The sequence below is a fragment of the Chanodichthys erythropterus genome, chromosome 14, assembly GCF_024489055.1.
Source record: "Chanodichthys erythropterus isolate Z2021 chromosome 14, ASM2448905v1, whole genome shotgun sequence".
In the NCBI taxonomy this organism is placed as follows: domain Eukaryota; kingdom Metazoa; phylum Chordata; class Actinopteri; order Cypriniformes; family Xenocyprididae; genus Chanodichthys; species Chanodichthys erythropterus.
This window is the reverse complement of record NC_090234.1, coordinates 2,780,650-2,808,103: the sequence shown is the minus strand read 5'-3', so window position 1 is coordinate 2,808,103 and position 27,454 is coordinate 2,780,650. Positions and strand designations below refer to the sequence as shown.

General features: G+C 40.4%; 1 pseudogene; it reads left to right on the top strand.

Annotated features, from left to right (window-relative positions):
* Positions 1 to 23,446, top strand: part of LOC137035715 (NLR family CARD domain-containing protein 3-like) — a 40,020-nt pseudogene extending 16,574 nt beyond the window's left edge.
* The last annotated feature ends 4,008 nt before the right edge of the window (positions 23,447 to 27,454 follow it).

Sequence of the window (27,454 nt, the reverse complement as noted above, 5' to 3'; positions counted from 1 at the left end):
TAAGTGATTCATTATTTGCCTACTATTATTATGATATGAGTAATAGCTGCATACATGCCTTTATCTTTTGCATGTTTTCCCTCTTCCTTTTTATTTATTTACATTACTTAAATCGGCCTCCGGTGGCTTAGTGTCACAGACACACCAGGCTCTGCACCCAGCCAATCACGTCGCACTCCCTCACCAGAGTACTGATCACATGCACCTGACACTAGGGATGGGTACCGAAACCCGGTATTAAATTGACCCCGGGGCTAAATTTTGAAAGACCGGTGTATCGATAAGCTCTGACTTTAACGGTTCTGCTATCGGTACTGGAGAAATTATGAAAAAAATACACGTACATTTATTATTGCTATATAGACATTATCTTGCGAATACTATCTCGCCAGAGTCGCCAGCTGTGTCTGTATGCAATAATATTAGGACATTTGTCTATGGTGCATTTTTGCTTTCGGAATCCAGAAGAGAGATCGCGCTCACGCAGTTACAGCGCGCGCAGCCGCTCACATGAAATCCCTGTTTAATGGTGACGATGGAGGAGAGAACTAAACAACTAAACGTCTGCTTACACTTTAGGTCTGTGATATTATGCTTATTTTATTTTTGATTTCGATTTTGGCTTCCAAGTATCATCAGAAAGAAGATTTCTGAGGTAAAACTATTAAAAACTATCCACGGTTCGTCTACCACCCCTTTATTCTATTCACAGCTGCGCGCGTTCATTTCTCCCTAAACCCAAACTTAACGTCAGAATCAGCACAATAGGTGATTGTTGTCTTTACTGTTGCTAAATTGCAGTAAATGTTTGATAATTATTATCAACGTTTTAAAACGCTGAAAGCACAATAATCCGCGCAAGAGACGCTGTTCCTCAGGCTGAATTGTGTGTGCGGCGCGCGCTTCAAAACGGGTCTCTAATAGACAAACAAATTACACTTTGGGCTTCAGGTGCACGTCAAAACGATCAAATACACACACAAATATGTTAAAATGACCGGATTGGAGCGTGTTTAGCTACTTAAACGCAGTTTATATCGTAAGTGTAAATGAAAAGCTGGGAGAAAATCTGATGTGTGTTAATATCTATTGTCTTAAAGTGACAGCAGTCACATTCTGATGATTGTGCCATCAATGCTAATCAAACAACAAAATGCAAAGAGAAAATCACTCAGCGCTTCTTCTGCATATAGTTATCCTTAATAAGCATTAATCTATTAATTTATACTGTGAAAACCATGCAGTGTTATTTTACATTTGGTTACTTTACTTAGATTTCTTTTATAGGCTAGGTCTATATTACCTGAACACATGAACAAATGAAAGCACTTTATTTCATTTGTATCTTTGTTTTATTGTATTTGTCAGTTTGTTTTACTTTCTTTGTTCATGTTCTTACTGTATCTTACATAAAACACCAAAAATGCCGGATACTATATAATATAAAGCAATGTTAATTCAGCTCTTATATATATATATATATATATATATATATATATATATATGTATATAAACAAAAAGTACCGATAAGAATACCGTTAAAGTACCGGATCGATAAGCAGTATCGGTAAGAGTAGTAATATCGTTAAAACCTTAACGATACCCATCCCTACCTGACACTCATCACCAGCCCAATCAGCAGCACTATTTAAGACGCTCACAGTCACTCAGTCATTGTCCGGTCTCGTTAATGCATACTTACCTGAATGCTTGCCTTACGGACTCCTTACCTGTCTTCAGTGTGTCTCCAGGATCCTCCAGGATCCTCCATGTTCTCCAGTCCTTTGTGAGTGTCTGTGTGCAGTCGCTGTTCCCTGTCTCCTGGTAATCGTTGAATCTGGTGTGAAGATCAAGTTCAGTGTTCCTGTCTTGATATATCCTCTGGCTGGGTCCTCATCTCTCTGTCTTCATCAAACCTGGTGTGAAGATCAAGTCAAGTATTACTGTCTTGATATATCTACTGTCTGAAAAACCTCATCTAAATACTTACCAGTTACTGCTCTGGTTGTCTCAATAAACATCATAACCTTTACCTGTGTCTCCGACCTCCTGTGTTACGTAACAGAAGACCGGACCAACACCATCGAGCAACCACGATGAGCAGTCCTGATCCATTCCAGGATTTGGCAAGTGCGCTTCGTCGCACTCTCACCAGCACATCCACGCCAGCATCATCAGCGAGCACTTCCGCATTCCGCACCACCGCTTCTTCGCCATCTGTGTTAGCCAGTCCCATGGCCCGACCGGCGCCCTTCTCTGGCTCGGCGGAGGATTGCAACGGATTCATCCTGCAATGTTCGCTGGTTTTGGAGATGCAAACGCACTTGTACCCTGACGATAAAGCGAAAGGGTCAGGGTCTGGATCCACGTGTGCGGTTGCATCTCGCTGCATACTAGGATTCCATCGGCCTCGAGAAGTTCATCCAACTCTCCATCAGATTCGCCACCCGTACACACCAGCAAATTTTTCCTACATTCCTCCGCCAGCCCAAATCCGTCAGCTCCCCAGAACCATCCAGCTTTGAGATGCAGATCGACAGATCACGTCTGTCACCAGCTGAGCGACAGAGGAGGCTGACCCAGGGTCTTTGTTTATATTGTGGTCTCCCAGGGCATATCAGAGCTGAATGCCCCACTCGTCCAACACGATCCATGTTGAGTGTCATCCTTCCTGCATTAAACCATCAAAATCCACTCACCATTATTGCCTACCTTACTGCTGCTGATGTTTGTATTCCAGTCAATGTCGACTCTGGGTCAGCTGGAAATTTCATGAGCCCTCTGTCACCAGTACAACCTCAAGACTGTCAGTTCGCCCAAGATATTCCAGATCCACGCCGTAACTGGTCGTCCCCTCCGTCAAGTTCGTCGTATGGTGGGTCGTTCTGCACCATGAGGACATACATCTGCTGGTTCTGGAGGACTCAACATCTGACGTGATTCTAGGGCGCCCGTGGTTGGAGCAGCACGATCCCAACATCTCGTGGCGGACAGGAGACGTCCTGAAGTGGGGTAGCAAATGTTTTCCTGATTGTTTCCCGGTATTACAAGTTCCAAGTCAAGTTCCAAGTAAAGTCTCTAAGACTCCTAGTTCCAAGAAGATCCATGTCTGTGTTACATCCATAGAGAGTCCTTTGGAGAAAAGATCCATCGACATACCTGACTGTTATTCCCACTTCAGTGACGTTTTCTGTCCTAAGAAGGCCTCCAAACTGCCTCCACATCGGCCGTGGGACTGCGCCATAGACCTCATCCCCGGTGAGCCAGTGCCCAGAGGAAAGATCTATTCCTTGTCCATTCCGGAGGAGAAGGCCATGGAGGAATACATCATTGAGGCGTTATCACAAGGCTACATCCGACCGTCTACTTCCCCTGCTGCTTCAAGTTTCTTCTTTGTGGCCAAGAAGGATGGAGGCTTGTGGCCTTGCATTGATTACAGATCACTTAATAAAATAACAGTTAAATTCAGATATCCACTTCCTCTCGTCCCATCTGCGCTGGAACATCTCCGCGGCACCACTGTGTTCACCAAGTTGGAACTCCGCAGCGCGTACAACCTCATCTGGATACTTGAGGGAGACGAATGGAAGACCGTCTCTGTGACACCTACTGGCCACTACGAATATCTGGTCATGCCGTATGGACTTGTCAACGCCCCCTCCGTATTCCAGGATTTCATGCATGAGGTGCTCCGGGAGTTCCTATACAAGTTTGTGATAGTTTACATCGATGACATCCTCATCTACTCCCGGAGCCTGGCCGAACATCGCCATCACGTTGCGGAGGTCCTCCAATGCCTGAGGGCTTTCCACCTGTTCCTGAAAGCCGAAAAGTGTTCGTTTCACCAGCCCTCAGCGCAGTTCCTAGGTTACATCATTGATCACAGTGGCGTCCGCATGGATGAGAGGAAGGTTTCCGCCATCAAGGATTGGCTACTTCCCACCACCATCAAAGAACTCCAAAGATTCTTCGGCTTTGCAAATTTCTACCGAAGATTCATTCATAACTACAGCTCCATCACCTCTCCACTCACCAACCTGCTCCGTGACAAGCCCAAGTCTCTGTCCTGGACCCCAGCAATGGATAAGGCCTTTGGAGACCTCAAGACCACCTTTACGACTGCTCCCCTCCTTGTCCATCCAGATCCAGAACTCCCCTTCGTGGTTGAAGTTGATGCGTCCACCACAGGAGTGGGAGCAGTCCTTTCCCAGCAGCAGGGGAAACCGAGTAGACTCCATCCATGTGCCTTCTTCTCCCGTAAACTCAACCCGGCGGAGAGGAACTATGACATTGGGAACAGGGAGTTACTTGCCATCATGCTCGCCCTGGAAGAGTGGAGGCATTTGGCTCGAAGGAGCTCGACACCCATTTCTGGTTCTGACTGATCACAAAAACCTGGAGTACCTATGAGAAGCAAAAAGGTTGAATCCACGTCAAGCAAGATGGGCATTATTCTTCACTCGCTTCAATTTCACCATTTCCTATCGTCCAGGTCTCAAGAATGTCAAAGCTGATGCTCTATCTCGTATTCACAGTCCCGAGGAAAGCTCCGAAGAACCAGAGTCCATTATCTCGGAGAAGCTCATCGTCAGTCCCATAACCTGGTCAGAGGAAACATTACCCGAGTCCAATGCCTCCACCAACCCTCCGCCGGGTTGCCTGCCAGGTTTACAATACATCCCTTCGGACATGACGCATTCCACTCATCCACTCCTCACACGCGTCGTTGGGCACTGGCCACCCAGGGGTCAATGAAACCCTCTTGCTGCTTAAACAGTGCTTCTGGTGGCCCAACATGGCAAGTGACGTCAGGATGTACATCAAGGGGTGCAGGGAATGTGCCATGTCCAAAAGCCCTCGTCATCTTCCCTCCGGGAAACTACAACCTCTGCCCGTTCCAACTCGCCCGTGGTCACATCTAGGAGTGGATTTCGTCACGGATCTCCCAGCATCAGATGGACATACCTGCATCATGGTTGTAGTGGACAGATTCTCCAAGTCCTGTCGTCTGGTTCCACTCCCAGGACTTCCCACAGCTCTAGTCACGGCGGAACTCCTGTTCAACCACGTTTTCAGATACTTCGGATTACCAGAGGATATAGTATCTGACCGTGGCCCACACTTCACCTCTCACGTCTGGAAGGCATTCTTCAAACTCCTAGATGTGACCATTAGCCTCTCGTCTGGATACCATCCTCAGACGAACGGGCAGACGGAGAGGAAGATACAGGAGATTGGCCGTTTCCTGCGTACCTTCTGTCACGGCCACCAGAACTCCTGGAACCAGTTCCTGGGTTGGGCCGAGTACACCCAGAACTCACTCCGTCAATCCACCACTGGACTCGCCCCTTTCCAGTGCGTGCTCGGCTGGGATGGGGAACCATCAGATGTCCCGGCAGTGGATCATTGGTTCCGGGAGAGCGAGAGGGTCTGGGACTCAGCGCATCTTCAACTCCAGCAAGCCCTCAGGAGACGCAGGCTTACAGCAGATCTTCAGCAGTCTCAAGCACCTGTATATCAGCCTGGAGACAAGGTCTGGTTATCCACTAGAGACATACGGATGTGCTTACCTTGCAAGAAGCTGAGTCCCAGATTCATTGGCCCCTACACCATCATCAAACAAATCAACCCTGTCACATACCAGCTACAACTTCCTCCTGAGGTCAGAATTCACCCCACATTCCATGTGTCCCTGTTAAAGTCTTATCACCCATCTGTTCTTCCCTCCACAGAGCCTGGTGATGCAGAAGAACCCCCTCCTCCTATCATTGTGGAGGATGGAGCAGCGTATCTAATCAAGGAAGTTCTGGACTCCTGTCGTCGTGGTGGCCATCAAGAGTACCTTGTCGACTGGGAAGGATATGGTCCTGAAGAGAGATCATGGGTACCTAGAGTTGACATCCTGGACCCAAGCCTTCTGCAGGACTTCCATGCCAGACACCCTAACAGACCAGCTCAAAGAGGCAGAGTACTGATCACATGCACCTGACACTCATCACCAGCCCAATCAGCAGCGCTATTTAAAACGCTCACAGTCACTCAGTCATTGTCCGGTCTCGTTAATGCATACTTACCTGAATGCTTGCCTTACGGACTCCTTACCTGTCTTCAGTGTGTCTCCAGAATCCTCCATGTTCTCCAGTCCTTCGTGAGTGTCTGTGTGCAGTCGCTGTTCCCTGTCTCCTGGTAATCGTTGAATCTGGTGTGAAGATCAAGTTCAGTGTTCCTGTCTTGATATATCCTCTGGCTGGGTCCTCATCTCTCTGTCTTCATCAAACCTGGTGTGAAGATCAAGTCAAGTATTACTGTCTTGATATATCTACTGTCTGGAAAACCTCATCTAAGTACTTACCAGTTACTGCTCTGGTTGTCTCAATAAACATCATAACCTTTACCTGTGTCTCCGACCTCCTGTGTAACGTAACACTTAGACCTTTTATCTTACCATAATTTAGCGTTGATTTAGAACTTGTCCCACTGTCCCTACAGATGTCACCTCATCCCTTCTTTTTCTCGTACACTTTTGTGTGAGTTGTCTTCTCCGGGCGCACACTCCGAGTCCCTCCCGACTAGGTTAATTTAACCACAGGGTGACATGAAGTGCTTCTCAATTCTTATTTGTGCATCCTCGTGTCCTTTCCTTGCTTCCTTTTCTCGCGTCTTAGCTCCACCCCTTCAGGATGCGAGGGAAGAACGCATGGAAAAGACTCGAGGATGGAGGAATTGAATCAAGTGAAATGATATCTTCACTCCCTTTAGCGTCACTTCAAAGCGCCATCAGCTGCACTCGAGGGATCTACCCATATGTTGTTAAAGTTTGGTTATTTAAAAATATATATATAATATATTAATAAAACATGATGCCCCGTATATGTGAGATGTAAAGTGTATTTAAACTGCAAAATTAAAGCATAGATTTAAATTATTGTTGACAGATAGGAAGGGGGAAGAGAATTTATACATGCGTCACGTTTCTCGACGAGAAAGACTTCTGCTCCTCACACAATGAATTAAAATCAAAGCTTTTAGGCTATATACAAATAATAAACAAAATATTATTTTAACATAGGCTACAGCTTATTAATAGTAACACATTTTTTGAACTTCATTTGAATGCTGTCACAGGCACGAGGGGCTAAATGTAAAAAACAAAACAAGGGTTGTCCCAAGTGTAAAGTATACACTTGTGTTTTCCTGCTGTTAGGACATTTCCACCTTATTCAACATAATTTATTCACTACCATTTGATGAATTTTAATTGAAGATTCAGAAATGACCTCAGAAATCTAAAATCTTTATGTGTGTGTGTGTGTGTGTGTGTGTGTGTGTGTGTGTGTGTGTGTGTGTGTGTTTGTGTGTGTGTGTGTGTGTGTGTGTGTGAATGTGACACTGTGTGTGTTTTCTAGTGTGGATCATGGAGGAGAGATCAGGATTACAGCAGGACTACACAAATGTAAGTACACACACACACGCACACACACACACATACACACAGTCTATGATAACAGCAAATCACAAAGAAATTAATGTTTGGATTAACATGGATTAATGTTTTACAATATCTCACAAACCCTGAGCATCCTCAGTAATGATCACTGCTATCGTAGGGTTGACACAATGCCACCATCCCCTGAAATACAGGATTTAAAGGTTAAATGATGCGTCCCGTATCAAATCACAGGACGCGATTTGTCCCATATTTTGCTCACACTAATCTAATAGTCTAATAGTCACTAGTGTAATCTTACGATACTCTTACATCCTACATCAGACATCATGTCACGGGTGACTCTTGTGGTGTAAGTCGAGTTGTGCAGTATCAGTCATCTGGCGGAAACTAGTTATTTTACATTATTAAGTTTTAAATATGGATATTTTTCGTACATAAACCCACCGCCTCACTTCAGAAGGCCTTTATTAACTCCCTGGAGCCATATGGATTATATTTATGATGGATGGATGGATGCATTTATTTTTGGCTTCAAAACACGTTAATATCATTAACCCATCCTGAGATGACGTAGAGCTAGTCTTAAAATGTTCCTCTGGGAACCAGTAACAACACACACCCTCTAGAATCGAAAAATTTGTGTTTATGTATTTTATGCAAATTTATTAGCAGATTTGAATCTCAATAGCATTGTTTCTGCATCACTTATGATAGTAAAACCAACTGAAAGCAGTTATTTTAGGAGCGAGTGTGGGATTACAAATTTAAGAATCTGTTTATGATGTGCTGAACCTACATCCTGACATAACATCACATGAAATATTAAGGTGAAGTACATTGTGTTTTGAATTTTAAGGTAAAGATGTTGACATCAGATTCTGTTGTAAGTCTAACGAGTCAGATTACTGTCAAGTCACCTTTATTTATATAGCGCTTTTTACAAAGCAGATTGTGTCAAAGCAGCTTTACAGTGATAACTGATACATAATATTGGCTGCACAGCAGCTCTTAAAGAATAGTGTCAATGCAGGCAGATCAAAGCACTGTTGTATATCGAATGTCAAGTCAAGTCAAGTCAAGTCAAATTTATTTATATAGCGCTTTTTACAATTGGTAATTGTTTCAAAGCAGCTTTACATATTAGAAGCACAGAAAAAAGAGAAGTGGTTAAAAATAAGCTTATACAAGCTTATGTAGCATATACAAGATGGTGCTACATTAAGCCAATGTCGGCTGACTCCCAGGGGTGGAAAAAAACCCCTAGGAGAAAACCCAGCGTGCTAACACTGGGAGAAAAGTCCTAGGAGGGAAAAAACCCCTTGGAAGATATATATAATATATGTAAATGGATATGGAGATCAAATCTGAATTATACATTTTTATTATAGAGATTAAAAATAGATTATATGTAAATATATGTAAGCGGATACAGAGATTAAAAATCTAAATTATAGATGCAGCCAGAACTGGATCTGTAGGCCCATTGTCTCCTGGGCTACGTTGTAGTCAGGTCCAGACACAGGTTCTCCATCTGATCTGGATACGGCCTGGATCCAGCACCCGGCAAACCTCAGGATAAGCAGAGAGACAGATATTAGCGTAGATGCCATTCTTATTCTGATGTACAGGTATATCTAGTGTTATAGGAAATGTTCTCGGTTCCGGCCGACCTAATTATTGCAGCGTAACAATCCTTTAACGGATTTGAAAAATGTTAATGTATTGATAATGTGTTATGTGTATGCAAGAGCAAAGAGATGTGTTTTTAGTCTAGATTTAAACTGACAGAGTGTGTCTGCTTCCCGAACAATGCTAGGAAGATTGTTCCAGAGTTTAGGTGCTAAATAGGAAAAGGATCTGCCGCCTTCAGTTGATTTTGATATTCTGGGTATTATCAACTGGCCTGAATTCTGAGATCGCAATAAACGTGAAGGACTATAATGCATTAAGAGCTCACTTAGGTACTGGGGAGCTAAACCATTTAGAGCTTTATAAGTAAGTAGCAAGATTTTAAAATCTATACGATGTTTAATAGGGAGCCAATGTAATGTTGACAGAACTGGGCTAATATGGTCATACTTTCTGGTTCTAGTAAGAACTCTAGCTGCCGCATTTTGGACCAACTGTAGTCTGTTTAAAAGCCGAGCAGAACAACCACCCAGTAGAGCGTTACAATAATCTAGTCTTGAGGTCATGAATGCATGAACCAACTGTTCCGCATTTGTCATTGAGAGCATATGTCGTAATTTAGATATATTTTTTAGATGGAAGAATGCGGTTTTACAGATACTAGAAACATGACTTTCAAATGAAAGATTGGTATCGAAGAGCACACCCAGGTTCCTAACTGAGGACGAAGATTTAATGGAGCACCCGTCAAGTGTTAGAGAGTATTCAAGGTTTTTTCGTGAGGAAGTTTTTGGTCCAAAGATTAGGATATCAGTTTTTTCTGAATTTAATAATAAGAAATTTCTTGTCATCCAGTTTTTAATGTCAGCTATGCATTCTGTTAGTTTTGTGAATTTGTAGGTTTCGTCAGGGCGCGAGGAAATATAGAGCTGAGTATCGTCAGCGTAGCAGTGAAAACTAACACCATGCTTCCTAATTATCTCTCCTAAGGGCAGCATGTACAGAGTGAAAAGCAACGGTCCTAGTACTGAGCCTTGTGGTACTCCATATTGAACCTGTGATCGATACGACATCTCTTCATTAACTACTACAGACTGATAGCGGTCAGATAAGTACGATTTGAACCATGCCAAAGCAATTCCACTAATGCCAATATAGTTTTCAAGTCTTTTTAAAAGAATGTTGTGATCGATAGTGTCAAAAGCAGCACTGAGATCTAATAACACTAATAGAGAAATACAGCCACGATCGGATGATAGGAGTAGATCGTTTGTAACTCTAACGAGAGCAGTCTCAGTACTATGGTATGGTCTAAATCCTGACTGGAAATCCTCACAGATTCCATTTCTTTCTAAAAAGGAGCACAGTTGTGTTGAAACTGCCTTTTCTAGTATTTTTGACAGAAAAGATAGATTCGAGATTGGCCTGTAATTTACTAAATCTCTCGGATCTAGTTGAGGTTTTTTAATAAGAGGTTTAATAATAGCCTGCTTAAAGGTTTTTGGCACGTATCCTATTGTTAAAGATGAATTAATTATATCAAGAAGTGGACCTACGACCTCTGGAAGCATTTCTTTCAGTAGTTTAGTCGGCATTGGGTCTAACATACATGACGTTGATTTTGATGATTTGATAAGTTTAGATAATTCTTCCTCTCCTATAATGGCGAATGATTCTAGTTTTACCTCAGGGACACTACAGTGCACTGTCTGAAGTGAAACTGTAGACGGTTGCATGTTTTTAATTTTCTCTCTAATATTATCAATCTTGCAAGTAAAGAAGTTCATAAAGTCATTACTGCTGTGCTCTATGGAAACGTCAGCAGTTGAATCTCTGTTTCTAGTTAATTTAGCCACTGTGTCAAATAAATACCTAGGATTATGTTTGTTTTCTATTAAGAGATTTGAAAAATAAGTAGATCTAGCATTTCTTATAGCCGTTCTGTACTCAATCATTTTTTCTTTCCACGAAAGGCGAAAAACTTCTAGTTTTGTTTTCTTCCAACTACGTTCAGCTTTTCTCACAGCTCGTTTTAGAGCCCGAGTGTGCTCATCATACCACGGCGTTGGATTAGTTTCCTTAATCTTCTTTAGACGTAAAGGAGCGACTGCATCTAATGTGCTGGAAATGCAGCATCGAGTTCTTCTAAGTTGTCAGGTATACTAAGGCGATGAAACTGCTCGGGGAGATTATTTATAAAGCAATCTTTAGTGGTAGACGTGATGGTTCTACAATATTTATGGCTGGGTGGTGGTTTTGTAGCCTTGGCTAATTGTATTATACATGAGACTAAATAATGATCTGATATATCATCGCTCTGCTGTAGAATTTCAACAGCATCAATATCAATTCCATGCGACAGTATTAGATCTAGGGTATGATTACGACAATGAGTGGGTCCTGACACGTGTTGTCTAACTCCAATAGAGTTTAAAATGTCTGCAAATGCCAATCCAAATGCGTCTTTATTATTATCTACATGGATATTAAAATCACCAACAACAAGGACTTTATCCGCACCCAGTACTAACTCTGATAGAAAATCAGCAAATTCTTTGATAAAGTCAGTATGGTGCCCTGGTGGCCTGTATACAGTAGCCAGCACAAATGTCAACTTACATAATGTTACATAAAGCACCATCACTTCAAAGGAATTATATTTGAAATTCTTTTGAATGATTCTGAATATATTACTATAAATTACAGCAACACCTCCCCCTTTGCCTTTCTGTCGAGGATTGTGTCGATAATCATAACCTTGAGGACTAGATTCATTTAAAGTAATGTAATCGTCTGGTTTTAGCCAGGTTTCTGTCAAACACAGCAAGTCTAGTTTATTGTCTGTGATAATTTCATTTACAATAAGTGCTTTTGAAGAAATAGATCTAATATTCAGTAACCCAAGCTTTATCATTTGTTTATCTGATTTATCTGTGATTTTCATTTATTGAACATCAATTAAATTTTTACCCTTAAAAGGTTTCGGAAGTTTTTTGTATTTACTAGTTCGAGGTACAGACACAGTCTCTATGTGATAATATCTAGGTGAAAGTGTTTCTATGTGCTGTGAATTATCTGAGTTCTGTGACGTGAGGCGGCTAGCAGACGGTCGGTTTAGCCAGTTTGTCTGCGTCCTGATCTGGGCCCTGGTTTGTCATGTTTCAGCTCTAAGACTATTTGCCAAATTCCTAGATAGAAGAGCAGCACCATCCCGGGAGGGATGAATACCATCTCTTTTCAACAGATCAGGTCTGCCCCAAAAGCTTTTCCAATTGTCTATGAAACCTATATTATTCTGCGGACACCACTTAGACAGCCAGCCATTGAGTGATGATAACCTGCTAACTATCTCATCACTCCGACGAACAGGAAGAGGGCCAGAACAAATTACTTCTGCTGACATTGAATTTGCGAGTTCACACACCTCTTTAATGTTAATTTTAGTGATCTCCGACTGGCGAAGTCGAACATCATTTGTGCCGACGTGGATAATGATTTTAGAATATTTACGTTTAGCATTAGCCAGCACTTGTCAAGTCAAAGTCAAATGTCAAGTGTCCCCAACTAAGCAAGCCAAAGGCGACAGCGGCAAGGAACCCAAACTCCATCAGGTGGCAAACAGGTGTTAAAATGGAGAAAAAAACCTTAGGAGAAACCAGGCTTAGTCAGGGGGCCAGTTCTCCTCTGGCGAACAGTGCTTTGTTATGATTCAGGTTGCTATCATAAGTCTGATAGGATCGCAACACTCAAAGTATTTATTTCAGTTCCATCCAGTTGAGGATTGTATTCATCACGCCGGTATGGACGGTTTGTTGAGGAACTGTGTCGTGGCTGTCGTGTTGATGAGGCCTTCATAATGGATGATCTAGTCGACTCGATCTCTGCTGATACTTCAGGGCTGCGTTGTGGTCATGTCATGGCTCCGGTCCTTGATCTCAGCTGGATACGGCCCGGATCCGGTTGACTACAGTAAACCTCGGGATAAACAGAAAGACTAATATTAGCATAGATGCCATTCTTTTTCTGATGTAACGAGTACATCTAGTGTTATAGTAAGTGTTCCCGGTTCCGGCTGACCTAATTTATGCAGCCTAATAATCCTTTAACAGATTTGAAAATATAAATTGATAATGTGTTATGTGTATGACAGGTTAAAGAGATGTGTTTTTAGTCTAGATTTAAACTGACAGAGTGTGTCTGCATCCCGAACAATGCTAGGAAGATTGTTCCAGAGTTTAGGTGCCAAATAGGAGAAGGATCTACAGCCTGCGGTTGATTTTGATATTCTAGGTATAATCAGCTGGCCTGAATTCTGAGATCGCAATAATCGTGAGGGACTATAATGCATTAAGAGCTCGCTTAGGTACTGGGGAGCTAAACCATTTAGTGCTTTGTAAGTAATTAGCAAGATTTTAAAATCTGTACGATGTTTAACAGGAAGCCAATGCAGTGATGACAGAACTGGGCTAATATGGTCATACTTCCTAGTTCTAGTAAGAACTCTAGCTGCTGCATTTTGTACGAGCTGTAGTTTATTTATCAAGTGGGAGGAACAACCACCCAGTAGAGTGTTACAGTAATCTAGCCTTGAGGTCATGAACGCATGAACTAACTGTTCTACATTTTTCATTGAGAGCATATGTCGTAGTTTAGATATATTTTTAAGATGGAAGAATGCAGTTTTACAGATGCTAGTAACATGGCCTTCAAATGAAAGATTGGTATCAAAGAGCACACCCAGGTTCCTAGCTGACGACGAAGACTTAACAGAGCAGCCATCAAGTGTTATACAGTATTCTAGGTTATTACGTGAAGAAGTTTTCGGTCCAAAAATTAGAATCTCTGTTTTTTCTGAATTTAGTAGTAGGAAATTACTGGTCATCCAGTTTTTTATATCAGCTATACATTCTGTTAATTTAGCGAATTGGTAAGTTTTGTCAGGGCGTGAAGAAATACAGAGCTGAGTATCATCAGCGTAACAATGAAAACTAATGCCATGCTTCCTAATGATATCTCCCAAGGGTAGCATGTACAGAGTGAAAAGCAACGGTCCTAGTACTGAGCCTTGCGGTACTCCATATTGAACTTGTGATTGATATGAAATCTCATCGTTTACTACTACAAACTGATGACGGTCAGATAAGTATGATTTGAACCACGCCAATGCAATTCCACTAATGCCAACATAGTTTTCTAGTCTATTTAGAAGAATATTGTGATCAATAATGTCAAATGCAGCACTAAGATCCAGTCACACTAATAGAGAGATACAACCACGATCTGATGATAAGAGCAAATCATTAGTAACTCTAATGAGAGCAGTCTCAGTACTATGGTACGGTCTAAATCCTGACTGGAAATCCTCACAGATACTATTTCTTTCTAAAAAGGAACATAGTTGTGATGAAACTGCCTTTTCTAGTATTTTTGACAGAAAAGTGAGATTTGAAATCGGCCTGTAATTGACTAATTCTCTAGGATCAAGTTGTGTTTTTTTAATAAGAGGTTTAATAACAGCCTGCTTAAAAGTTTTTGGTACGTATCCTAGTGATAAAGATGAATTAACAATATTAAGAATAGGATTTATGACCTCTCGAAGCCTCTCTTTCAATAGCTTAGTCGGTATTGGGTCTAACATACATGTGGTTGATTTAGATGATTTAACAAGTTTAGACAATTCTTCCTCTCCTAAAGCAGTAAATGAAATGAATTTTTCCTCAGGGACACTACAATGCAATGTTTGACACAATACTGTAGTAGACGGTTGCATGGTTATAATTTTTTTCTCTAATATTGTCAATCTTGCAAGTAAAGAAGTTCATAAAGTCATTATTGCTGTGCTTTTTGGAAACATCAGAAGTTGAAGCTTTATTTCTTGTTAATTTAGCCACTGTATCAAATAAATACCTAGGGTTGTGTTTATTTTCTTCTAAAAGTTTTGAAAAATAGGCAGATCTAGCTGTTTTTAAGGCCTTTCTGTACTCAACCATTCTCTCTCTCCACGAAATGCGAAATACTTCTAGTTTTGTTTTCTTTCAGCTCCGCTCCATTTTTCTGGCTGCTACCTTTAGGGCCAGAGTGTGCTCATTGTACCATGGCATTGGATTAATTGCTTTAAATAAATGTAGTATACATGAGACTAGATAATGATCCGAGATGTCGTCACTCTGCTGCAGAATTTCAATGGCATCAATATCGATTCCATATGACAATATTAGATCTAAAGTATGATTATGACAGTGAGTGGGTCCCGACACGTGTTGTCTAACACCAATAGAGTTTAGAATGTCTGCAAATGTGAATCCCAATGAGTCTTTTTTATTATCTACTATATTAAAATCACCAACAACAAGGACTTTATCTGTAGCTAGTACTAATTCTGATAGAAAATCGGCATTTTCTTTGATAAAGTCTGTATGGTGTCCTGGTGGCCTGTATAAAGTAGCCAGCACAAATGTCAACTTACATAATGTTACGTAAAGCACCATCACTTCGAAGGAATTATATTTGAAAGACTTCTGGCTGATACTGTAAATATTACTATAAATTACAGCAACACCTCCCCCTTTGCCTTTCTGTTGAGGATTGTGTCGATAATCATAACCTTGAGGGCTAGACTCATTTAAAGTAGTGCAATCGTCAGGTTTTAGCCAGGTTTCTGTCAAACACAGCACATCTAGATTGTTATCTGTGATAATATAATTTACAATAAGTGTTTTTGAAGAAAGGGATCTAATATTTAACAACCCAAGCTTTATCATTTGTTTATCATTATTATCTCTATTTTTTATTTGTTGAACATCAATTACATTTTTACCATTAAATGGGTTTGGAAGTTTTTTGTTTTTACTAATTCGGGGTACAGACACAGTCTCTATGTGATAGTATCTAGGTGTAAGAGTTTCTATGTGTTGGGAATTATCTGACTTCTGTAACGTGAGGCAGCTAGCAGACGGTCGGTTTAGCCAGTCTGTCTGCTTCCTGACCTGGGCCGTATTTTGTCATGTTTCAGTTCTAAGACTATGTGCCATATTACTAGAGAGAAGAGCAGCACCATCCCAGGAGGGATGAATACCATCTCTTTTCAACAGGTCAGGTCTGCCCCAAAAAGTTTTCCAATTGTCTATGAAACCTATATTATTCTGCAGACACCACTTAGACAGCCAGCCATTGAGTGATGATAATCTGCTAACTATCTCATCACTCCGACGAACAGGAAGGGGACCAGAGCAAATTACTTCTCCTGACATTGTACTTGCGAGTTCACACACCTCTTTAATGTTAATTTTAGTGATCTCCGACTGGCGAAGTCGAACATCATTTGTGCCGACGTGAATAATAATTTAAAGTATTTACGATTAGCATTAGCCAGCACTTTTAAATTTGCTTTGATGTCAGGTGCTCTGGCTCCCGGCAAACATGTGACTATGGTGGCTGGTGTCTCTATTTTCTATTTTAGAGTTCACTAAGCTAGTCGCATCCAAAACAATATTTGAAACCCCTGCATTCTTACTATCCTCGATTAAAGTTTGGATGCGTGTCTCTAATTCTGAGATTCTCTCTGTCAGCCTGACTATTTCCCTACATTTATGACATGTAAATCCCTCGTCGCTGACAGTGAGAGCTATACTGAACATGTGACAAACTGAACATGAAATAACACTGTGAGAGGATGCCATGACTCACCGTGTTGGTAGACTGATCCGAGTTACAACAGCTGTTTGATGAACGCGTTGAAAAAGGAGCACGCGAGACTGATGACAAGTTAACAAGCTAGCGAGATGCAAATGCGTTGTAACAGCGATTTAGATTCAAAGATTACAAGCTAGCGACGTCAGATTAATGTGGTAGGCAATAATAATATAAGCAACAATGAATAAAAATAATAGATTCAATAAAAGTAAGAGAAAACAAAGAGAAAACAAAAACGCAAACCACCAGTAGCGAGGCAGACAGGAGCAATCGAGCCAGGAGCTGTGACTCTCTCCTTTTTGTCTTTAATGGCCCTGACCCATTTATTGAATAGTTGTGATGACTGGATTAGGACATTAGAGTCTGGGGCGGGTTCCTATACCTGGATACTTAATTTGCATGCTTTCTTTAAGGTCATCAGCCAGGTGTCTAAGCTTGCGATTTGATTTCGATTTGATCTCCTTCAATTCAATATTGATTATTTTGGGGCCTATCAGGTACAGTACATGACAAATTTCCTCAAAGAATAAAATCTCTCTCAACTAATGCTGTAAACCATACAGGGAACCACAGCTGGTACATCATTATATTATTAAAGGCTAAAATTAATTGATTTGTAAGCTACTTACATATAAATTACACATAAATAAGTCATAAATGGTTTTATTCATTCAATACTGAAGCACATGTTAAGTACATGAATATGCAATGGCCAATAGTCACATATCAAAATGCTCCTCTCCAAGTTCATTTTTGTAGCTGATTAACACGTTTTTTGACATTGAACAGCTGACATTTGTACAAGCTATTTTATTGCTGCTTTTCTGCAGTTGAAACAATGATTGATCGATTAACCTTTACATATGACATGATACAGATTTCAGTAAGTTGTACTGGATCTTTCAGCATACATTAGGTATTCATTCATCATACATTCATTCATGTTTATTTTGTGTTGTAAAGCAGAAGAGATGATCGGTTCACGTGAGCTCTGAACTGAAGCGCTTCAGCGATGTGTCAGTCACACCACAGAGCGCTAAAAAAGATCACGACAGCTCGAGAGACGTCTATGGTAGCACTCTAGTCTATGGGAAAGTAGCCCATTTTCAATTCTTGTGAGGTTTATTGTGCCTGAAACTAGGGGTGTGCCGGTTTCAGAATTGGTGATGACGGTTATGACGTGAGTCAAATGTGACGGTTTATAACATAGTTATTAGTTTGAATAAACGAGCAGACACTGATTAGCTACTTGCTCTACGTTTATTTAAAATTAACAGCAAGACAACTAGCAGTGAATGTGCTTTCCATTAAATGAATCACACACAGTGAACAAATCCTTAACAAAAAAAAAAAAAACTTTGCAATGAACGTGCTTTGTTTTAAATAAATCACACACAGTAAGCAAAACCTTTTAAAAAAGTAGGCTACTTAAATTCTATAAGAGCATAAAAATGAATGAGTAGCCTAGGCCTAAATTACAAATGATAAAATCTGCATACCTTTATCAAAGAAAAAAAGTCCTTAATTAAACTAACTAAATAAAAGAAACAAAAAAAAGTGCAATGACATTTTAATTTCCTAATCTTTTTCGACTTCCAAGTTCCGTGACAGGAACACCAACATGTTCACTTTACTCGGTTTTAGTGACGATCTGACAGGGGTAGCTATGTTCCCCGCAGTGCTAAAAACTCGCTCTGATGCTGTGCTTGTAGCACAAATACACATGTATTTATGTGCCAATTTTGCTAAGAGCGGATAGCGTGTTTCATTGTCTCGCCACCATGCTAGTGGATCTGCCGTAGAGTCAATTGGTTGTTCTTGGAGATAGCGGGTTAACTCCGTGTCAGCGCGCGCTCTGATCGGTAAAGGGGCAGAGATTTCAGACCTCCGTTTATTAAGGAGATCTCCAAGATTTCTCTTCTTGGGAGGGGGTGGTGCACAGACCTCTCCCGAATCATCTCCAGCAGCAGCAGCCTCCGAAGCACCACTAACTCCGCCTCCGTTTCCCTCGTCAGCTGATACAATTTCCCCCCTGAGTGCATCTTTTGTCTCCTCCAATCCACCCCCCCCATTGCCTCTGTATCGTGGGTCAAGGAAATATGACTTTGCCAAAAGCTCCTGAGTGGCTGGGGCACTGTATTTGTCCTCCAGTACGCTGGACATTTTGCGTTTTATATTTTGTGTCAGATCCGTTTCATTGGGGTTTGGTTTTAAAAGATCGCATGTCAACAGTTGCAGGACAGGCTTTACTGAAGAAACTGTTACATAACGTTCCCCAGAGAGAATGTCGGTGAAGTCAGCCACAGGTTTTAGAGATTCTTGAAGCGATGTTAAAACTTCTTTATCTTGCCATTTAAGAATCAGATGCTGGTGCTTTCTATCTGAGACCAGGACACGTGCGATCGCTTGCTCTTGTTCCAAAATTCTCTCTATCATTTTCTGTTTTGTTCCCCACCGTGTCGGACAATCCTGTGAAATAATAAAATATATGATTATTGGAAGAGGACGTACAGTAACAGAAAAAAATAAAACGAGTACCATGCTATAGCATATTGCTGCCTTTATGATTTATATGCAGATGAAAAAATAATCTAAAACCAATTCTGGCAAAAACTAATAGAATATCATAATGAAAATCTAATGAGTAAGACTACTCTATATTAGTATTATAACCTTATCTGCAAGACCCATATCAGCATTGCTTAAAATTACTGTTTATTTAGCATGCATATTAATAGAACAGTATAATATAGAGTTAACTATTAGCTAAAACAATTCTTACCAGAATAAGGCTGTGCTGTGGGAGTTGAAGTTCTGTTTGTGCCTTTATCAGCTCTTTCTTTTTCTTCCAGCTCTGAGAAAAAACGCTCACTAGGGACCGACATAGACCTATAGCTCGGCCGGTTCGGGCAGCTTCACTGTTTACACCGTTGGTAACAGCCAGATGCAAATTATGTCCGAAACAATTTAGCCACGGCCATCCTAATTGCCTTACTGCGGCAACAATGTTCGCTCCATTATCGGTAGTGATACACGACAGCTTCTTTTCATCCAGACCCCAGTCGTGCAATCCTAACTGCAGGCATTCAGACAAGTGTTCCGCTGTGTGGCTTTCAGGCGTGTAGCTTGTTTCCAAACACTTGGATTTCAGTGACCAGTCTTTTGCTAGGTAGTGAACGGTCAGGCTCATATATGGGGTCATATTCATGCTTGACCACATATCTGTTGTCAGTGCAAAATTACTGATTTCCTGGAGTTCTCTTTGCACGTCATCCTTTACCTTACTATACAAGGCCGGAACAGCTGTTTGTGAGAAGTACTGTCTCCCAGGCAACTCGTACTGTTTGTCGAAAGCATTCAACATTTCTTTAAATGAACGTTTTTCCACTGTCCGGAAGGGTACCATTCCTACTACCAAATATCGAGTCACACTATCTGTTAGTACTCTCCATTTGTCGCTGTCTTTTTTATATTTCGTCGCCTTGGAAAATGCCTCGGCCATATTCAACTGCCTCTGGCCAGATGTGGATGGTTGAGCGGCAGCAGAAGCAGTGCTTAATCCAAGGGCCGCATAGGCCGCAGGGTGGTTAATCTTCAGATGGTTACGGAGATTAGTGGTGTTGGCATTTGTAACAAATACCGTTTTTCCACATATTCTGCACACAGGCTCATCAAGATTTTCTGGTTTTCCGTTGCCATCTGGTTTAAACCCGAAATGTGCCCATATAGGCGATGTAACATTTTTTTTCGCAACGAGATCCATCGGTTTTACCTTTCTTCACGAAGTTTTAATTTGAGCCGGAACATGTTCCGTCACCTCCGACGTTGGATCCGGAACATTTTTTATTGGATCCGGCACCTCAGTCCTATGTCACTATGGGAAATTAATCGCCTAAATTAAAAAAATTTAATTAATATTTGTGTAGTGTTAAATGTTGTTATCGATAGAGATACGCAGATGGGGTATTATTTCATCCGCAACCACATCACAAAACTCATCAGCCGCGCCAACGTTTTTTGAGCAAATTTCAAAGCCGCACCCGCCCTCCATCCGCTGATTGGTTTGCGGTCTATGGACGATGCAATGCTTTGCTGATGCGAGCCGCAAAAAAAAAGCCCTTGTCTGTTCTAGAAAGGATGCAGCAATGATATTTAATGCTAATGTATGAGGCATAGGCCTACGCTGAGTTTCATTTACGATGAGATGCGCTCTAGTTCACAGTGCAGTGCAAGTGAATGCGGCGCGCTGGCGCTTCCATGTCACGGTTATCATTGTCTGCTATATTTGCTTTTTATTTATTAAAATACATGCAATTGGTTGATGAAACATTTATTAAAATTAAGACAAAATTTGTACAAAACGAAATTTGTTTTTAAGAAAGGTTTTCTACAAAGCAAAATTTAATGAAGTGGTAAATATCATGTCTGACGATTTACAAAACTTCATTAAGTGGTAAAAACCATGTCTCCCGATATATTGCGCATCTTATGATCCTATCTAAAAAATGAAAATAATTTTTGATAAAAAATGTTTGTAAAAAATATTTTAATGACACGGTTTTGGCGGTTATAGAGTTCTAATGACGGTGTTCAACTATAACCGCCGGTCTCACGGTTATATACTAACCGTCACACCCCTACCTGAAACTCACCCTGACACCCGATAACAAAAAACTCTTCAGATCTACACTATTCACATAAATGACATATTTTGATTCAAAACAGCAAATTTCACCGAAAAGCGACTAGTTTGCCGGTATGGAAGCTGACGAATGTCAAACATCAAACCAACTTTATATCGGTGTATTGTGAACTGAATTAAAAAATGAAGACATTCACAGACAAATGTTTTTTATTCAAGCGGCTGCTATAAATATCCCTGTCTGAGAATGACGTCACATTTATTAATGATAAACGATGAAGATCAGCGATGTTTGATGCTGGAAAGACTTTCTGAACACACAAATGATGTGCAACAAAACACTATTTCATGGAGTCTGTAATTATTGATCAGTGATAGACTTTGTCTTTTTTATTGCGCTGATCAAACTTCTCTTTCTGCAGCTCTTCATTAAAATCACACTGTTTTGATCCTCCATTTTAATCTGGAGCGTTTCTTCACAGCAGCTGCTCTTGGTAACAGACCTGAGAGTCGATCACCGAACTGATGGAGGCTTTAAGATTCACAACTACACATGAGATTCTGTGAGAGAGGAGAAGATCCTAAATCAAGTTCAGATCTGACACACATCCTACATGAACTCGTCAGATCTGAACTCAAGATTCTGGAATAGATCCAGACCAGAGCAAAGCATGCTGGGAACTGCCCAGTTTCAGTTCATTCAACACAAATGATGAAGTGAACTTCAGTTTGACGTGTTTAAGTGGATTTACTCCATTAAATCAGGACAGAATGTGCAGTAATTGTGTGGTTTAACTCATTTTAATGAAGTTCATTTAACAAGCAGCAGAAATCATGTTTACAGTGTAGATTAAAAGATGGACAGATTGATGATTCCTGATTGTGATGTGTTTTATCTCCATCAGATTCCCATCGGATCACTCTGGATCTGAACACAGTGAGTGAACGTCTCTGTCTGTCTGAGAGGAACACAGTGATTACTAACACTTACCCAGAGCTTCAGTCGTATCCTGATCATCCAGACAGATTTGAGTATCATCATCAGGTGTTGTGTAGAGAGAGTGTGTGGGATCGACACTGTTACTGGGAGATTGAGTGGAGTGGAGATGTGGATATATCAGTGTCATATAAGAGCATCAGCAGGAGGGGGGGTTATGAGTGTTTGTTTGGATCTAATGATCAGTCCTGGAGTTTGATCTGCTCTTGCTCCAGTTACTCATTCAGACACAATAACATGCAGACTGATCTTCCTGTAAAGCCCATCATCAGTAGAACAGTGAATAAAGAGGATCACTATAGAGTAGGAGTGTATGTGGATCACAGTGCAGGAACTCTGTCCTTCTACAGCGTCTCTGGAGACACAATGATCCTCATCCACACAGTCCAGACCACATTCACTCAACCGCTCTATCCTGGGTTTAGGGTTGATTATGGATCAGTGAAACTGTGTTGATGAATCAGAACAGACTGACGAGAGACGACCCATAATGCTTTGAGCTGATGATGAATCAGTGACAGTGTGATGTTATAGAGTCTCTTCATTACATTAATACTGTCACTGAATTATCTTGTTAGAATGTGTGTGTGTGTGGCAAATAGATTTGCAATTTGTGAACACAGAGCAGGAAGGAGTATAAGGGAAAACAGGGAAACAGTCAATAACTGTATAACATCAGATTGATCAGAGATGCATCAGCAGAAGAGAGACAGATGACATCAAATACAGCATTTTACATTACAGTTTGTATGTCATGTGACACTGTAAACAGATTACCATGGTAGAGACTGACACATTACTGTAACTCACCCTTATAAAGATCAACTACAGTATAGATTCAGTCACATACAGTGAGATCATTTACTGTATTACAACAAACTCTGTTCTACACAAAACCTCATGACTGTCATACTTCACACCTTCTGATAACACACTGAAGAGATATTATTACAAACATTATGGATTTTATGTCAATTATGTAATTCAGGTAATGTAAGTGTGTGTGTAATGTAATCTGTATCCTGTGTAACTAATTATTTCAGCATCAAGGGTGATTTAAACATGTATCTTGCATTGTTTGCTATTGAATGAACTGAATGTTAAAAGTACTAAACTGAAAGAAGATCAAACTGTTGTGTTTCTGTGATTAAACCAAATGTTCTCATTACATATCACAATGATCTTGTGTTTGAAACAGTGATTATGAAGAATGAAAATATGTACAACTAGAATGAAAGCATGAGATCAGGTTTTGCTGTTACAAGTGTGATCAGTTTGGAGTTTTGTACTAAGAGTTTTGAAAATATACACCTTAAAGAGCACGTTCTGGGTTTCCTGATCCAGAGTCCACTGGCTTTGGCCTATCTTCATTGATTCTGAACAAGCTGGAGGAGCTGAGCATCTGTTTTCAAGACTGCAGGGGTCAGTCACATGATAATGGCTCCAACATGAAGGAGTGCAGGTCAGGCTGCTTGAAAGAGATGCTCGTGCTCTTTATGATCCAGGAGGAACACACTCCCTAAATCTAATGGTTGCAGATTCAGCAAAGCAGTCAGTAGATGTCTTCAGCTTCTTTGGCGTAGTTCAGAAGCTTTACAACTTGTTCTCTGCTGCTCCTCAGAGGTCCATTCTTCAGCAGCATGTCCAGATCACGCTCAAGTCATGAGGGGCTTTCACACCGGAGGAACCTTTTCATAGTTCCTACAACTATTGGCTGAAGGACCCGGATTCTGCGCAGGAACTAGACTTTATTCAAAAATATCTTCTCTTCTGTGTCATTCTTATACATTAGCTGTGTCTCATGTTGAAGGCTGCGTCCTCCGGAGGTCACGTTCAAAGGTTGCACACGTCATTGAGGCTGTATCGTTTCAGAAAAGTAAGTAGGACACTTCAAACGCGACCTTCGAATGCGTCCTTCTTTCACAGGAATTCAGAGGATGCATGAGGAGTATCCTTCACTGCTGCAGATAGCCCACAATTCTTTGCGTCGCTGTTAACAACCATCATTTATTTGAAAAAATAATAATAATAAATGTTGCCATCTGCAAATGTACAAGTGAAGATGTGTTTAAATGTTGGCCCAACGGTGGTTTCCCACAGGACGGGAAAGGTTTCTTGCGGGTTCGGTCTTTTCAGTGTAGCAAAGTAGTTTAATTCAAAGTAAACTTTTATCTGACTCCATTTTATTATGACCTCGAATTTAGTTTAGAATGTCACCTGATTATTGACCATTTATATGCTAATTTATCTAGACATTTGATTATTCTATTTAACTCTTTATTCTTATTGTACTCGTTCATTCAGATTCCTATAATGCTTTGATTACAATTACATAATCAATTCAAAGATGATCAATACAAAACATCAAATGCTCAGAAACAGAGTAAAGATGTTTTACCTGACATTAGAAAAATACACATTTCTGAGTGTCCTGGACACATGTGGGCTGATCTGATCACAGAATCGCCCTGAGCCTCCTGCAACATCTCTTTAAATACTCAGACCAAGACAGAAACTTCTTTCAAATGGAAACATGAAAACATGAGTTCACAATGGGAATTTGCATTAGTCAGGGACCTAGACTGAGTAGTTTAGACCTTTTGGGGACAGAAGAACATTTATGAAAGACCCTGTGAAGGTGCACACACCCATTACAGAGAGCAAAATATCTCTAAAATCTTAAACCTTTATTACCTTCTGGTTTACTTCTGTGGGATTGAGACCTTTGTACCAGTCGCTCTGAGACATTTGAAATAATACCAAACATGTATAATGTTGTATAATAACTGTTCACATTAAACCATATAGATTTTGGGTGAATTTCAGATCATCTCTGCATGTAAAGAGAAGAGATGGGGGAAGAGGGGGTGAAGGAAAGGAAATGTAGATTAAGGTAATGCTGAGGTGTGATTGACTCGGTGTGATTGTGTCTCGGATGGGGATGTTAATTTTGCAAGAGAGAGTTCAAATGTTAATTTCCTTTGTTTTCTCAAAGAGTCGCCCTCTCTTGCTCTAGACGGTCCAGCATCAGTCTTACACTATATTCAGCAGTATGTGTTATATATAAGCACCTGTTGCTTTTAGCAGACACAGGCCTATGGCCAATCAGATCTGTTCTAACCCCTGTTAGGACAGCTTCTGCAAACTACAAAATGAAGTCATGAAAAAATGGCATAAATTTACATTTACTATTGAATGTGCATAATAACTAACAAAAAAACATTTAGTAGTCCAAGTCAAGTGAAGACACATTTATTTTTGGAAGGCTTTATATAATACAGATTGTTTCAAATCAGCTTTAATGATCATCAGAAAAATAATGATTCAATGATGCAAACAGTGATCAATTCTCTAAAAAGACAATAGTGTTGTTGAACTGAGGTCAGTTCAGTGATGATGCAGATCCATTGTTAAATTAGTTCAGTTCACTATATAGCAGCTCTGCAGAAAACAGTTTCTCATCGTCCAGCTTAGTTCAGTTCTCATCAAACAGTGTCAGTGCAGTCCTTATAAAATAAATACATAAATAATAAAAAATAATTAATTGAAAAAATAGCTTTTTAGTGTAAATATTAGTCAAATCATTTAGATAACCTAATGCCCAAAGTAGCCTAAATGTGTTGTGTCAGCATGACCCAATGGTTGAAATCTGACAAGAATGAACACAAAACAACGTCAGAAAACATTTTAAAATCTTTATTAAAACTTGCAGTTAGATCTGAATTTTATTTCAGTCATTCTAGTGAAAGTTGCGATGCTGTGAAATAAACAATTATAGGGACACAGTAACGTACACAACTTCAAAATATGCGATGAGGAAAAACAGAAATATGTGCTCGATTAGTTTATTGTATCTCTAACATTAGGAGATGACATTAAACCCTGATGAAAGCTTTCTAATAAAAGCACGTGCAAAGCCGATCATTTTAGACTATAGAGTGCCCCAGGGATGACGCGTTTTTTTAGGCAAAACCCGGAAGCGAGTTAGCATTTTAGGACTTCCGGTTCCAGTGCTGTAAAGTCTATGGGTTTTTTGAATGGGTTTTTGCTAAATCGCCTGAAATAAGGTCTGTGGTTAACAAAGCCTCTAAATACTTTCACGTTTTGATCTATGACATAAAACACACCAGTTATAACCCATTTCTGATTTTTTAAACTTTTACTGTGTCTTAAAATCGGTGGTTGCTAAAAGGGACTACTTCCTTTGGCGGGGACTTTAGACGTCATCATGACAAACAGGACATTTGGACAGCATTTCTCATGAAAAAGTGGATAAGTATTCAAACACAGCGCAGATCATAATCAGTGAGCATGTTTTTAAATAGAGTTGTTTTCTAAATAAAGTTTGAGGACGCTTGGTGATGACGACGTTGATCCGCGACCATGGTGTGCTGTAGTCCGTTTATAGCCTACTGTTAGCCTTTTATATCTGACCACTTTATTTAGGCTTCAAAATCTATAAATGTTGTGTTAACTTGTAAAGATTATCTTGATAGACAAAACGTGTAAATGTCATAACCCTTTGTTAAACACAGAGCTTATTTTCTGCGATTTTCCAAAAGTCTATGGGAAAAATGAATAGGCTTTCAGTCGAGGGAACCCGTGCGCTGCTAACTTCCGGGTTGGCCTACAAAATCGCATCATCCCTGGGGCACTCTATTATTTAAAGATTATGAACAGTTGAATATTTAAATGGGGGCGTGTCCATTCGGCTGTATTACCTTATCGAAATAATCTATCAAACATGTTGTGATCCGAAGATAAAACAACAACTTTCATTCCATTCGTTTGTTTGTATTTCAATAAAGCCACGCCCACAGCTGAGTGAATATTCATGAATATGCTCGTATGCTCTGCCCACTGGAACAGTGTTTCACAGGAACTCAATATTACATTATAATCATCTAGTGTGCATTCAGAGGATTACAATGATAAAATCAGCTGAAACTGTCTTTATGTCTGTGGTCTCATACAGATTTAAAATCAGTTAAGATTTGAAAAATGTCAAGAGTGTCCCAGACCTAACGCGGATTATACTATAGTA